We start from the raw sequence: 6,891 nt of genomic DNA, 5'->3' as shown, positions 1-6,891 counted from the left end.
AGGGGTTTGAAAGTACAGTATAGGTTTCACTTTGTTAATCACGTGTGATTTGCAAGTCACACCTCTTTTGGGGAGAAATTGAATACGCATTAAATACTGCTACTGTTTACATAGTTGTTGCCATGGATGCAAAGTAATTTTTTTTTAATTAAGACTTGATTGGAGAATTAAATGGATATAAATAAAAATGTCTATTTATTTAACTTATTTTTCAGGAGGACTGGAAGACATTTGGATGTTGAGTCAAATTTAGTGGAAAAATTCAGTGCGAACCTGCAATGATTATAAATGGAGGGCAGTAAAACTTGAAAATATGCCGCACAGCTATATGTTTTTATTGGTGCAAAAAACAGTAGTGCATGTCTTTTTTCCAGGGAAATATAACATTCTCCTCAAAACTTCCTGAATGAAGAGTGACTGCATAAATTATGCAATTTAGGCAGTTCCTATGGAAAATTGCATTGCTGGTTTTACACAAGTGCAACCTAAAGCTCGGTTCACACTGCCGATCAGATAAACTCGATGATCCCGATTGTCCAAATTTCCACGAACAAGCGAAACCTAATTCTTGATCGGGCATTTTCACGACTTCTACCCGACTGCTATCCGACTGTAAACGAACTGAACTCGACCATTCACGACTCCTTGAAGACTCCATCACGACCACTAATTGAATACATATTCGATGATTCTAACCAATGCACGATCTTTACTCGACTAGCTATACCAAATCAATTTTTCTCGATCTCAGGCTGATCCCGGCCAGACCAGATCGACTTGATCGTATAGGGGTCGTAGGGAAAGTCGAATATTGGTCGGGAATGTACAATTTCAGTATAAAACGTCTGGTTTTTTTATATCACCCGCTACAACGGAGGGGGCATTAAGTGTTACCCTTTTCCGCCCGTAAGTTCGTATACGTACGACCCAACAATTAGTTTCCGTTCTCTAATTTTTTTTTTTGCCTCATTCAAATTCTATTAAACGTTTGAACAATGCTAAATACCATAAAACACAGATCAAGTGCGAATTTTGGTGGCTTCACTTTTATCGTTCTTTGGTAATGACTCTTTATAGCGTCATATGCAAGCTGGGGCATTATCTATATCCCATATGGATACATTCTCCGTTTATTTGGTTAGATTCGGTAGTTCACAGAATGTGTTGAGAAAAATTATACATTTAAAGTATCTACATGGAAATAAATAAAGGCAACAGTAGTATACCGCTGTTCAAAACTCATAAATCTATGGACAAAAAACAAAATCGGGGTAACAAACTAAAACCGAGGGAAACGCATTAAATATAAGAGGAGAACAACGACACAACACTAAAATGTAACACACACAGAAACGGACCAAGCATCAGACAAAATCCCACGAGAATAACAAATATAACATCAAAACCAAATACATGAATTTGGGATAGACAAGTACCGCGACACGTCTTATCGAAGTGTAAAATAAAGCAGTTGTATTATTTGGCAAGGTGGTTAGAGCTCAGATAGACAGGTTAATAGCTGGTACGGACCTTGAAGGAAGCATAGAAGACAAACAACAAGGGGTAGACAGAAAAGGCTGCCGAGAATCTAGATGATGCAGTGGCTGACACGGCGACCACTGTGTGGGCAGTATAAATTGTAATTACAAAAATACTGAACTCCGAGGAACCTAGAAGGTCCCTAATCAAATGAAAAAATCAAAAGTATGAGAGATTTGAAGGAGCTCAACAAAGAGCATCTCAATAGTTATAAAAACTTTTTGCTTTCTTACATATTAAGCCTACTGTTTATGTCATATATGTGTATGCATGTATGTATATAATCAGTAATTTCCATAGATCTGATACTCAGTAGTTGAATGGTTCAATATATATTTTTTGGTGTTACCATGACAACAACCTGCTTGCTTTTACTAATAATATTGCAAAAAGGGGGTAAAGATTTCACATATTTTTCAAAAATTTGGCCAAAAATAGATTTTAAATCTGCTTGAAGATACCTTTTCTGAAACTGTTTACATATATCTTTCACGAATTAAAATAAAACTCATTTGTCTTTCGTCTCAATTGTTTTTTATACAATTGCGTCAAAAAGCGTATGAAAAAAGTGTTTGTAAACGATCCTTACACGAATGTTTTGTACATGTCAAAAACTATCGGGTAGCAAGACAGATCGATGTCGACCAAGGTAGACCCTTCCGTACATTCTTGTCGATTGATTCATACCAGTCTCCCGATCGCTTAATTTGTCTTGATCGGGATTCATCAAGTTGGTCTGATCGGCAGTGTGAAAATTGTCCAAATTTCCACGACCAAGCGTGACCAAATTCTTGATCAGGCCTGTTAACAACTTCAACCCGACTGCTATCCGACTGTACACGACCTTGACCCGACCATTCAGGACTCCTTAACGACGCCATCACAACTCAATTGAATACATATTTGATAATTCCGACAAATTCACGATCTCTACACGATATTTACTCGACTTGCTGTTCAAAATCAACTGTACTCGATCTCAGCCTGATGACGACCAGACCAGAACGACTTGATCGTATAGGGATCGTAGGGATAGTCAGGCATTGGTCGGGTATGTACAATTTCAGTATAAAACATCTGATTTTTTGTTTATATCACCCGCTGAAGCGTAGGAGACATTAAGTGTTACCCTGTCCGTCTGTAAGTTCGTATACATACGTCCCAACAATTAGTTTCCGTTCTCTAATTTATTTTGCTTCAACCAAATTTATTAAACGCAATACCATAAAACACAATGCGAGTTTGGGTGATTTCACTGTTACCGTTCTTGAGTAATGACTCTTTATAACGTTATATGCAAGCTGGGCATGTTCTGTGTCCATTTTATTTGGTTAGATTCAGTAGTTCACAGAAGGGCTGAGTAAAACTATAATTATGAATTTAAAATATCTATATATACATGGGATTGTTTGGCAAGGTGGTTAGAGCTCAGATAGACAATATAAAAACTGTGACAGAGCTTGAAGAGAGCGTAGCTAAAAACGAACACAAACGGGTACACAAGAAAGGGGGCCGAAAAATCAAGATGGTGCAGTTGCTGACAAGGCGACCACTGTGTGGCAGTATAAACTGAAATCACAAAAATACTGAACTCCGAGGAAAATTATAAACGGAAAGTCCCTAATCAAATAGCAAAATCAAAAGTATGAGAAACTTGCAGGAGCTGAATAAAGAACACCCAGTGGTTATAAAAACTTCCTGAAAGTAAAGTAGGACGCTGATTTATTATGGGAGTTTTACTGCTCTTTTCTTCAAAATGAGCTTGTCACTGGATAAGTACTGATGTTATATAGCAATATACATTACCACACCCTTTTTTTCCTTGCTTTCTTACAAATTAAGCCTACTGTTTGTGTCATATATTGGCATATGTATGTAATCAGTATTTCCATAGATCTGATACCCAGTATTTGAATGGTTCAAGATATTTCTTTTTGGTGTATCCATGGGAACGACCTGCCTTTTTTTACTAATAATATTGCAAACAGGGGGGCGGGAGATGTCACATATTTTCCCAAAATTTTGCCAAAAATAGAATCTCAATCTCCTGGAAGATACCTTTTTTGAAACCGATTACATATATCTATCACGAATTCAACTAAAATCATTTGTCTTTCGTCTCTTTTTTTTTAATAAAATTTGGTCAAAAAGCGTATGAAAAAAAGTGTTTGTAAACATTCGACCGTACGGTGACATATAGTTGTTAATTTCTGTGTCATTTGGTGTCCTGTGAAGATTTGTCTCATTGGCAATTATACCACATCTTCTTATTTTTTGTACTACAAAAATGTCTAGACATCGGAAAATACGGACAATCAAGCAAAAATATCCCATTACACAGCTAAACTATAATATTGATGTTCTTAAAAACTAACTTTGAAGGCTCAATTAGTCATCAGCTGTCTAATAGTGAATACTTATGCACAATTACTTTCATAATTGAAAAATACTCTGGCGCCAAAATGCAGAATCTCCTTCCCCTCCGAAACCACTAAGATCATCCCAGGTTTTATTGGGTTTCGTGCTGCTTAATTGTTATTTTTCTAAGTTGTGTTATGTAGACTTCTCTTTGTCTTTTCGTTGGCTTTCGATTTTAGCTTTGGCTGTGTCGGTTGGACCTCTGAGTTTGTTTGTCCCTTCGGTATCTGTGTTTTCTCTTTTAAAACTTTACACCTCATTGCAAAAGTATAGACGCGAACTGTACATGGAGGAAATTGTATACCGTCAGAAATTAATAGTGACAATATATGTTTGCGAAGTTATGAGAGATAATCAGATCTGCACATATTTTTATAGAATCGTGTAGCAGTCATGTTAACTCGTGTATGGCCGAGGAGGGATCGAAGAGTGGTCGAATGTGGTCGCGAAGAGATCGAAGAGTGGTCGAATGTGGTCGCGTAGAGATCGGGTATTGGTCGAGTTGGTCTGGGATGAAAAAAATATAGAAGTCGCAATGATCAAGAAGAGATCGGGTATTGGTCGAGTTAATATGGCAACATATTGTACAGGTTGTTGTTGATCGGGTAATGATCGGGTATTAGTCGAGCAAAGATCGAAATGTTCGAGTACCAATCGGTAAACTATTAGTACTCCAACCAAACTCGATCTCTACACGATCCTTTCTCGATCAATTCGACCGCTACTTGACGAATTCTCGATCTCTTCTCGAGTGACTGGCTTCTCGATCACTACTCGAATGTTTTTGACATGTCAAAAACTCTCGGGTAGAAAGTCAGATCGATGACGAACAAGGTAGATCATCCCGAACATTCTTGTCGATTGAGACAGACCAGTCTCCTGATCGCTTAATTTGTCTTGATCGAGATTGATCAAGTTGGTCTGATCGGCAATGTGAACCTAGCTTTAACTAGTAGTATTATTGGCCCAGTGGTTCAGACATACAAACAAGAAAGTGAGGTTAACGTCTTGTCTATTAAATCCTGATCGAAATCGATATTTTAGGTATCATCTTTGCAATAATAATGTTTACATAATACATAAAAATTATCTTAACATAAATTTATACTTATATTTAAATAACAGCTGGTTATCTTTCAAATGATACATTATAAAATTACGACTTAACAGTAATTTTCACGAAAGACGTCATTACATGAATTTTAGTTTGGAAATGATATGCAGGTTTAGTGTCAAAATAAAAAGTACAAGTATAAGACAAAACAAGCGTGCTGGGTATTTTACCTTCGAGCTAGAGTGTCTGTGTGTATGCACTATAGTCTTGGAAGACAGGTTTCGTTCATCGTTTTCTTCACACGAGAATTTCATATTTTACAATAATTTCATTTAGGATATAATTATTGGTGTGTATGCACTATTCTTGTAGAAAGTGCAACATCATTTTAGTAATGTTTTCATTAAAAATTCATAACCGACATTCAAAAGTTCATTCACAGTTATGCATGTTTTATCGAATTCTGTACATAACATAATCAATTGTGGTTCGAATTTTAAGTCTATGCACATGATAACTTTAAAAGATATATGGAAAACAGAAAAAAGAGGGATTTTTTTGGACATTTTTCCCTAAATCATCCTTCAAATAGATAGAGAGCAATCTGTTTCTATGCTTATGAAAAACCCCATATAAACCAGAGACCAAAAAAACATACAGTTTAATAACTGAAGATCACTGTCAAATGACGAAGGTAGCTCATTTGAAGTGAAAAAACCCACAAGCGGCCTACAAGATTATAAACGGAAAATAAATATGATTTACAGAAACAAACGACAACCACTTAATAACAGGCTGTTATATAATTTGGAATAGGTGCATACAGAATGAGGTGTTAAATATATTTGCTGGCGCCAAGCCCCAACCAAACCCGAACTTTTGACAGTAATATTTAGCAGTAAAACATAAGAACAAACAATAGGCATCAGTTGAATATGATTTAACATACAAGGCACTAAAATATTCAAAAGACACAATGTACAGACCTAAGAGTTCTTGCAGTTACTGAAAGCTAGTTCACAGTCAATGAAAAATAATAATAAAGTCATATATGACCTTGATATAATACTAACAACGAGATTACTGCAACATTACTATGGTGCAAATACAATAGTGTATGACCTTGATATAATACTAACAACGAGATTACTGCAACATTACTATGGTGCAAATACAATAGTGATAGTTACTTTTAGATAGACTATGTTCTATTTCTTGAAAATCGTCACCTCTGTACCAACATAATAGTAAAAGTAAAAGATTAATACAGGGAAGGGTAAAAATAATGCCACTAAAAGAAGAAAAATGCATGATAAATTAAAAACGAATAGATGTTTTCAATGCTACAAAATTTCACTTTTCTATTTAAAATGTAGTTGTAATCTTTATCACTCACTTGATGGGACCGTATCCCATTTTCTGATATATAATATAAATATAAAATTTAGAAGATAATAAGAGAGAATCACACAGAATATATGGTATTCACATTATATGATTTAAGATGCCATTGAATGAATTTTAAAAGCCTGCATTTATCATACGTTCTAATGACTTGAGATAAAATCGCTGAAGGTCCCTTACACTACCAATAATTTACCCATACTTTTTTGGTACATTTCTACCCTCGTGCATATCAGTACTGCAAGGAAAGACTGAAAACTTATAATGTTATACTTTCAATGAAATCAGTACTGATTTTGTCAGTACTATTTCAGTACTGATTTTGTCAGTACTGTTTCAGTACTGATTTTGTCAGTACTGTTTCAGTACTGATTTTTTTCAGTACTGATTTTTTCAGTACTGTTTCAGTATTGATATTGTCAGTACTGTTTCAGTACTGATATTGTCAGTACTGTTTCAGTACTGATATTGTCAGT

This window comes from Mytilus edulis, chromosome 2 (assembly GCF_963676685.1).
Source record: "Mytilus edulis chromosome 2, xbMytEdul2.2, whole genome shotgun sequence".
Lineage (NCBI taxonomy): Eukaryota > Metazoa > Mollusca > Bivalvia > Mytilida > Mytilidae > Mytilus > Mytilus edulis.
The sequence above is the reverse complement of the archived record's forward strand: the minus strand, read 5'-3'. Positions refer to the sequence as shown.